Source organism: Manis pentadactyla, chromosome Y (genome assembly GCF_030020395.1).
Source record: "Manis pentadactyla isolate mManPen7 chromosome Y, mManPen7.hap1, whole genome shotgun sequence".
NCBI lineage: Eukaryota > Metazoa > Chordata > Mammalia > Pholidota > Manidae > Manis > Manis pentadactyla.
Genome location: NC_080039.1, coordinates 32,249,192 through 32,258,829, shown reverse-complemented (window position 1 = coordinate 32,258,829; position 9,638 = coordinate 32,249,192). Strand labels below are relative to the sequence as shown.

The window sequence follows — 9,638 nt, the reverse complement described above, 5'->3', positions numbered from 1 at the left end:
CCCCCGCGCGCGCCCCGCCGGCCCGAGGGGGCGGGGTGAGGGTGACAGGCGCCGCGCCATTGGCTGCGAGGCAAGTGAGTGACAGGGGGGCCGGGCGGAGGGCCGCGGGCAGGTCCGAGGGGCGGCGAGCCGGGCGCCGGGAGCGAGCGCCGCGCCCTCCCGCCCCCCCCCCCCCGCGCGCCCCAGTCCCGGCGGCCGCCCAGAGCGCGGGCCCCCCACGGGCCGCCGGCACTGCCCCCGCCCCCGCCGCGCCCCGCCGGCAGGTGACAGCCAGGTGTGCGCTGCCGGGGCCGGGAGGACAGGCGCCGTCCGGGAGGGTCCCCGGGGCGCCAGGGCTGCCTGAGGCCTGAGCTGCCGGCTTCCTCCCCAGTTTCCACCCGGCGCCGAGCTTCCCCCGTACTCCCTCACACTGAGTTTCCCTTCTCCCAGGTGCGTAATGGAGGCGAGCTAAGTACCAGAACTGAAGTGGGCGCAGGAGGAGACACAGGCAGGCACCGATGTCTGACATCCTCCCCCTCCTGCCCTCCTGGCTGCGCCCTCCCTCCCTTCCCTCTGTCTTCCCCTTCTTTCCTTCTGATCACCTGGAAAATGATCTGAGCACATGGCTACTGACATTTGTTGAACAGAGCCGCACACCGCTGCCTGTTCCTGGAGTGTGAGTCAGCTGGTCAAAACAGAAATCTTCCTGAAACTCTTTTCCTGTATTTGTATTTGCCCCCAAGCCTCCCGATCCGGCCCTTTTAGCAGTGAAATCACCCCCTTGCCTCTTGTCATCTTTTCCAGGGGCTCCTTGGCCTCAGGTTCTGCTCCCCACGCAGGACCACGGCAGAGAAAGAGGCATCGGTAATACAGCGCCTGTAGCAGAGCCCGGTACCTCCCTGAGCTCTGTGGGAAGGGACAGCCGCAGGCGCCTTGCAGGGGGAGACCCTGGGGCGAGCTGGTGCAGGTGGGAGACCCTGGGGCGAGCTGAGGTGTGATCCCGAAGGCTGTGCTCTGGGCTTGGGAGCAGTTACACAACACAACAGAGCCAAGCAGACTCGCTCTGGCTCCGGGTGGCACGTGGAACAACTGACTGGTGTCCCCGAGCCCTGGCACTCTCATACAGAGCCGCACTCACAAATTCCACCACATGGGGCCTCCGCAGGCACGCAGGTAAGCCAGCCACAGCGTCTGCACGCACCCATCCTGCTCGCATGCATCCAAAGCCTGCCTCCTCTGCTTGGAGCCTGTGGCGCTTTGCACTTTGTAGCCTTCCCCCCCCCCCCCCCATTCCTCTGCACAGTTACCACTCGGCGATTTTGAGACCTTCCTGTTAAATTATAATGACAACCGCCCTCTGTTATCCTATTACATGTGTGATTCTTTCACCAGTACATCATCTTATGTGTATATTTCTTCACCTAGTTAAGTCAGCAAGGCCAAGAGAATTAACTGTTTAGTGTGTTTCTCAGTGAGTTAAAAAAAGAGTTGTCCTCTTCAAAAGGTTCTGTAGGCAGAGCCGGCTTAATGGGGTGTGACCTGGACAAGGACAGGGAGCCTCATCTTAGGGTCCACATGTGCTATAATGCTCATCTCTCACCATCTTGATTTTACCTCTGAACAAGGTTCAAATTATGGAGCTGGCTTTATCTGTAGTGTTGCATGACAATACAACAGTAGAGTTAGAAACAGGAAACATTTAAGCGTGAACTCACTGAGCTCAAGTTTGCTTAAAAGATGCTCAGAATTAAAAATGGAAATCGTTTTCAAGTGTGTTACACCTATTTAATTTTGCCTACGAGCAAAGAAGCTAACCATGGTGATGCTAAGGGGATGGAGGAGACACATCTGAATTCAGAGATTGTCCTCTAAACATCGTCACTTTCGTTTGGGAATTACCAAGAATATTTCCAAAAGCTGTGGCAGGCCCTTCCGTAGCACGTGTTTGAATTTTAAAGTTAAGCAAACAAGTGGTGTTGATGACGGCAAGGAATATATATGCACACCTACATTTTCTTACGGTATCTTTGATTTATAACTTTGCATGTCACATCGTGAAATGTATATTCTAGAAAGTAATGTCTTAAGGACTAGCATGCTGAGCTTTTAAAGACAGCTTCTAAATGTTCAAAGGGATTGCTATTTTTTAAACCAACATGGGTGCTATTTCTGTGGGTTCCATAGCATATTCATGTCCATGAATAATGCATTTTATGATAAACCAGAAAAGAGAACATCTATTCAGTTGAAAGGTTGGGATTAAGCACACAGGGCTACTTCATTATGCAAAGGTTAAAATTTTTTTTCCTCGTGGTTGTTTTCTCCTTTTAGAACAATCACAGACATCCCGTGTGATTATGCTGGCCTTTTTCAAGCTATTTATTTCAATTGCAGTTAAGTAATTTTTTAAGTGAAAACATTTTGGGAAAGTCAGAATAACAGTGGAAATTGAGTGTTTTAATTTGGCTAACGTATGCCCACTTTCCTGTGCAGCTTGCCCTGTGAGTTGGCTCAGGGAAAGTCTCTAACTTTTGCAGGACTAGTTCAGTCAGTTCATGAAGAGCAAGCACATGAAAAGATACATAAACGTGTGCAGAAGTGCAGAAGGAATGGCGGATCCGTGGGGGGTGGGAGCCAACCAGGGACATTCTTAGGAAGGTGCTTAGTAAGTCCTTCCTCAAGTCAACCGGAACCTCACGGTCTGAATTTGGAGAATAAATTAACTTCAGTTCACTTGACTTCATTTGGACTTTAATAGACCAAACACCCATCCATCAGGGAGACCAGAAAAGGGCCCTGACTCCCATGTCTCTCCACATGAGCATAGACCAAAATGTGTGGCCCTTCTTGGTCAGGTTATAAAACAAGCACACAGAACACGTCCCTTGTTCCCAGTTTCCAAAAAGTTAGCTATGCTCTTCGTTACGATTTGTTTCAGTTATTAGCTGCTGCTTTTTTTTAGTGGAGAACAAAGACCCCCCAGAGAAGCTTGCTAAAGGTTTTATACTCCAGGACCCACATTCAGAGATTCTGCATCAGTATGTCTGCAGCACAGCGCCCGAATCCCAACTCCTAAACAAACCTCAGGCCATCCAACAGCAAGTGAATCGGGGACAGGTTGGAGGGACAACTGATTCAGAAGACATGTACCCCGCTAAAAATGGGCCAGAAGCTTTGGCATAGATGCCATGAAGCAGCTATGAACTTCATCTTGTTGAAAGCACCTTTTCTAAAGTAGGTGTTGACATGGCTCGGACATACCAGTCCACTTCCTCATCACACTGATATTTCTTGTTCCAGTACATTTAGCCTAGATCCTGTTAGACTCCTTGATTTTTTTAGATTAGCACCTTGTCATTTTAAAAGTGTTTTGGCCACATTTGGTAAGGGTAAACAACGAAGGAAGCAGGCATCACGTTTTTCTGACATGCCCCACTTGGAAAAGCAGACTGAGACCAGGCCCTAACTCAGAGTGAGGCGGGCAGGCCCCAGTCATTGGCTCTAGGGACACCGTGGCCCTCGCTCACCTATACCTTTCCAGGCGACATGGTCGGGATTGCGCAGCAAGGTGCGTGTGGACCTCTTCTTTAACTCTGTTTCCCTCCTCCTCCAGACTTCATTCCCTCCTGCTCAGCTTTGATTGCACAATCCAGGGCACAGCCAGAGCTATTAAGAGGAAAAACAAATAGTGAAATGGGGAATGGGATGCAATTAACAGAAGGGATAAATGTCACTTATGCAACTTTATCATCGGACTTCAGGCAAAAATGGTGTGAACCCCCCCGTGGTACTGCACCTGATGCCAATTTAAGTTATTTTATAAAGGGAAATGGCAAATGGCAACTTTTTTGCATAGGTTTATTGAATACACTCTACTTTTTTTAAAAAAAAAAACCACCCACATCTGTTTGCAATCATCTGCTTTTTTGTTATCATCTTGCCATGTAGGCATCCCACCTGGGGATAATTTAAGCATGCAACACATTTTCCTCTTCAGTAAGATTATAAAAATCCAGCTGCTGAATACATACATACTTAAGGGCATTAATTTATCAATCACCTTGATATTTCCTAAGATTTTACAATGAAGCATCAGAATGTGTTTGCTATTTTGTGTGCTAAATAATTTAATGACATTTTAGAACTTTTTGGCTATTCTACAAAGAATTGTCAAGCAACACGATTTCTAGCTACTACTTTCTCTCAAGAGCTTCTCTCCCTGCCCTTTTCCCTCAACTCCCCCAAAGCCACCATCACCCCCCATTCATCCAGTGTTAAATTTGGTACCTGTTCTGCAGCCATGCTAAGTGCCTCTGTTCTAGATTAAGTCACCACTAAAGTTTCATGCTGGTACTGCAATAATTACTAAAACTTAAAATAACTGCTAAAAAATACCATGTATCAGAGTGTGCGTTTTCATGTATGGCAATGGGAATTTTCAACTGTGAATGCTTTTTCCCTCCGGGGACCCCTGCCTAGGGGAATTGTTAACAATAGCACGTTTGATGGCCTCTGTCCATTTAGTGTCTTACTGACCATCACAGCTGCCAGGCCAGGCAAGAAACAATGGATTTTGGGAACTTAATGGTTTCAAGGGATGTCTGATGCCAGTAAGACTGAACATTTGTCCCAATGACTGGGCAATTAGCTGATTTTAGCCTAATTCTAATGTTAGCACACTACATACATACAGAGTCAACCGTAGAGTCAGGGTTCTCATATCGACTTTGTTGATCTACAGCTTTGTAGATACTGAAGAACATACAAACAGCCATAAGAGAAATAGTACTTAGTGGTGAAATGCAGGAACTCTTGAAAATATAATAAGTAACTTGAGTAATTTTGGTTCTTGACATGACCAAAGTATTTCTGGTGAGCCCCAAACATACACTTTGAGAAGCAAAAGCAAATTAAAAGAAATTGAAGTTACATAATTTTAACTAAATCTTAAATGATATATCTTTAGAAACCGTCATTTCTCATGTCTGAATGCCCTACATCTCATGAGAAATGACTATTGCATTTTCAGTAAAATTTCTATTTAAAATATTGCAAAGAGACATTTTTAGCTTTTTAAAAATAAATCTCAAACAACCATACTTTTACTCTAATTTTCATTTCTAAACATGAAAAGAAACCCATAGGTGCTCTGCAGAAATACCGAAATTCTATTCTGTTTGGTGACTTCACTGCATTTTTCTTTCTCCTTTGCTGTTTTCAAGCCCATGGACATTTACGTTGAGCCCTGTAAATACCACAGATTTGGAGAAAAGCCTCTAAAAAGTAAAAAAGGCAGCTTTTAGCAGGAAACAGCGCCACATGCTGGCCATATGGGTAAACTGCGTGGAAACCCTACAGCTCCCCATTTGCCATGACCTAATTGTAAGACTGAATTGTCAATTCTAAACCATGAATCTGACTGGGATAAACATGTAGTGTTGTCGATTAATAGCAACTAGATTCATTCTAGTGTGGATTTAAACATAGGAAGTCTTTCCTGTGTAAATGCAGTCACACTGAACTGAGTTAGGGATGTGAGTACCAAAAAACTGACTTTTTTCCTAGCTTTTAAACACTTCTCAAACTATCTGCTACCAAACTGAAATGGCTAAGGCCCACTGTGTGAGTTAGATTTAAAGAAGCTTCTGTGCAGAGCACCTTTGCAGCTCACACACTGCTTCTTAAGATTTCATAACATTCGAGAGTATATGAACAAAATCCACCGGGGGAAACTGAAGCAAAGAAAGTGGACAGGCTTTATCTACAGTGTTGGCAAACAGAAGACCCAGAGAGTGCCTTTCAACGCTCCCTGGCCACTTTAGACAAGACAACCACAGTCAAGAGATTAAGATAAACACATTTAAGAACCAGAGGGGAGCATGGTGGCACCCTGCGGCCCTGTAAACAGACCGATGAGGGTGGCATGAATTAATTGGAACCAGCTGGAGAATATATATTCTGCTTTCCGAATGAATTTTGGGTATTCCAAGGGGTCAGAAATCAAAGGTCATTCTCTTCCCTTCTCTTCTCCATCCAAATGCTGTACCCCCAGTGTTGACCCCCTCTTTATACACCCACACTCCTTTTCCCACAAAGGTTGACTTTGAGTTCCAGAGGAGGCGGCCCAAGGCCAGGAGCTCACTTCGCTCTGTTTTCTCAGCAATCTGTGTTTCCCCAGGGCACACGTGGGCAACAGTCAAATACCAAAGATGGCACCTGGGATTTCCCCACTGTTGAAACGGATTCCTACTGGGAATATTTTTCCCATAGTCCTTCTGGATATTGCATCAGTACAATCAGTACAATGCTGACATTGTAGCAACTTTGATGCTCAAAAAAACTTGAGGGAAGGAATGGACGTGTATTCAACCCATTTATTTTTCTTCTCCTGAAAATAAGAAGCAGCTACTGTTTTGGACCATTACAGTCAGACAACATTCATCTGAGAGAAATTTATTTCCAACCTCTTGATATTCCTAATGTGCTCCTACATGTCAGGACCATGCTATGAAAAACGTTCAGTGGGGAATAACCACACAAGCAGACTTGTACCTGGGCCACGGTTCCGTAAGAAAGAGCCAGCTAGGACAAGAGGTCTTTGGACTGTGGCTTCACTCTTTCCTATTATTAATGCAGGATATCCCAGGGTGCATTATTGCTTCCTGGGGTTATGCACAATGGAAGAAATGGAAAGTGACCTAAACCCCTTCCTGTTTTCCTAGAACCAGCTGCATATGCTCTTTATTAAATACCAAAGACTTTTAATCCTAGATAGAAGTTGTATCTTCCCCAACCATCAAGAAAATCAACTGAAATGATAGCCAGGTCTGGATGACGAGGTGATATACAGTTTGAAGCCTGGAAAGGGTGAAGCATTTCAGTCTGGAATCAACCCAGTGTTGAAACCTCAGTTGCAGCAATGAGGAATGGGCTGCCTAAGGCAAATTCCTCCGCTTCTTTGAATCTCTGTACTTCCCCCTTACAAAACAGAGATGGTAATAGAAACGATTACCCAGGATTGTTTTGAGGTAATATTTTAAAGGCCTGGGTACAGACCTTCAATAAATACGGAGTGCTTGACGTTGGCAAGGTAAATACAGCACTGACCAGCAGCTTTGTAACACCAGTTGGTCTTCAATTACCCTTCGGCTTGGTATACGCTTTCAGTGGGGTTTCTCAGCCTAGGCACTATCAACATTTGGGGCTATAGGATTGGCTTCCACCTGCTAGATGCCAGCAGCCTCTGCTGTCCCCAACAGTCATAACTCACACAAACATCCCCAGATATTACCACGTGTTCCCTGGGGAGCAAAATTCCTCCCAACTGGGAGCTGCTGCATTCGAGCGAGGCACCTTGTAGTTAAGAAGACTCTCTTCCCGTTAATTGAACGCTAAAAAATGACTTTTTAATGACTTACGAAATGGACGTCAGTTTCTGAACGTGAAAACCAAGTCCACTTTCCAAAAGGCTATTTGACAAAAATGGCATTGGTGATATATAAATAATGACAAACTAAAGAGAAAAGCAGATATTCAGGGCACCTACCATCCATTCGCCTCTGAGGAGGACCCGAGATAAGCATTTAAATCTGCGTATTATCCAAAAAGGACTCACACAACAGATGTGAGCCCCAGAGCCATTTTACTACACCCGATCAAACACTGTACCTGATTTTAAACACCCTCTTTAAAATTTCTCAGTGTTTGCTGAATCATACTACATGGTGGGGAGTTAAATTATACATTTTTTTCTTATTTAACTCTTTACTTTTTTAGTTAGCTCTATTGAGGTAAGTGTTTCTTAAAACAGAATTATCTTGCATAAAATAAAACTCACATATTTTAAATGTAAATTTGGTGAATCTTAAATTAGGCAGGACCATTGTCATGCAGAATGGCTCCTTCACCTTAAATAGTTCTCTCCTGCTCTAGGGCATCGATCTGCTGCCCTCCCTCCAGCCTCTGGCCACCCGTGCTCTGATCTCCGTCCTTCCATTTCTGTCTTTTTTTTTTTGCATTTAGTATAATGCTTCTGAATTCAAGATATTTCATGCAGCCATAGTTTGGTCCTCTATTTCTGCAAGGTTTTTGAAAGTATGATATGGGAGTTCACTAATAGTGTAAGCCTTATCTGGAATTATCAAAGCCTGGAAAAATGGGACTGGTCCACCACGCCCTTCTTCCTGCTCCCAGCATGCAGTTTGGCTGACTTACCGCAGCAGCCCTGGTTACAGCTGCCTGCAGGGGGCAGCACCATTTGTCTCCAGACTCAGAGCAGGAACTGGGGCCTGAAGCTCAGGCCCAGGTGGAACATCTTCAAGCTCGACGATTCAGAGGCCATATTGCTCTACTGTCCAGCAAAACCTGGATTGGGTCCAGGGAAGGCAGGGAGGAAGTCCTCAAGCCATTATCTGGCATAGAGAACAAATCAGAAGTTAGATCAAAGATGAATCCAGGACTAGAGAGAGATTTCTTAAATAAAACACAGAAAGCATTAACTAAAAAAATTTACTTGGTTGTATTAAGACATATTGTTCATCAAAAACATCCTAAGAGCCTCATTACAAGGTGGAAGAAAATATTTCCACAGTGAACACAACTGACAAAATATTAGAATGAGGACTAGTGCATGAATTCCTACAAGTCAGTAAAAAAAGAGCACAAACAGGCCAATAGAAAAATAAGCAAAAATTGTGAAAAGGCATGGACAGATGAGAAAACACATATTTCTAAAAGATATAAGAATGGATGTTCCACTTCACTGGTGTCCAGGGAAAAAAAATACCTAAGTAAGATCATAGTGCACATTATTTTATACCCTTTCTCTTGGCTACAATTGAAAGGCTGGCCATGCTACCTCTGGGAGGGTAGATGGCAGCACCCCAGCTTTTATGCATTGCCCGTGGGGGCAGAAATTGAGGCAATGGCTGTGGACAAGGGTCCAACATCACCTCTAAACAACTGACCACTCACATGGCTGATGATCCTTAATTCCACTTCCGTGCAGCCCAAGAGAAACTACTGCATGTGTATGATAAAAACCACAGACAGACAAGCTCGTGTTAGCAAGACTTTGAAACCAACAGTCTTATCAGTAGGACAGCAGATGCATAAACTCTGGTGTATTCACATATGAAATTGTATACAGCTGTCAAAATGTTTACTAATCACTGAGGTGCATGTGTTAGGATCAACCTTAGTAATATAACAGGAAGTGAAAACAACTGCCACAGAATATATATGGCAGATATCCTTTTTACAAAGTTAACCATAACTAGAATTTTTTTAATGTAGTTATTAGTAAGCATATATCTGCAATAAATCTATACAAAAAAGAAAAGGGCAGAGTTGACACAGATTACATGGTCATGGTGGAGAAAGCAGGAATGATTGATTGGGAAAGACCAAGCTTTCATTGCTAGGAATGGGATGGCTGGTGTCCATTACACCAGTAATAGGAACCAATTAAACAGCTTGTTGAATAGCTAGTAAAATGGACCATATCTGGAACAATAATGAAAATTTTTTACTATAACTTATGCAACTCCGTGTTCCTGCAATTTGATTTAAAAATATAATGCAATGAAAATAAGAGTACCAGACACTACATGTTTATCGAAGAAGCAATTCCATTTGCAAGGCTTGTATGGCAAATATTA

General features: G+C 44.3%; 1 long non-coding RNA gene across 1 annotated transcript in view; it reads right to left on the bottom strand.

The window, feature by feature from the left end:
* Positions 1 to 7,857: 7,857 nt before the first annotated feature.
* LOC118935948 (uncharacterized) overlaps positions 7,858 to 9,638 on the bottom strand; it is a 182,314-nt gene continuing 180,533 nt past the window's right edge. The window contains exon 3 of the long non-coding RNA XR_005034060.2: positions 7,858 to 8,390. This is a non-coding gene — a long non-coding RNA (uncharacterized LOC118935948). The remainder of the gene's footprint in view (positions 8,391 to 9,638) is intronic.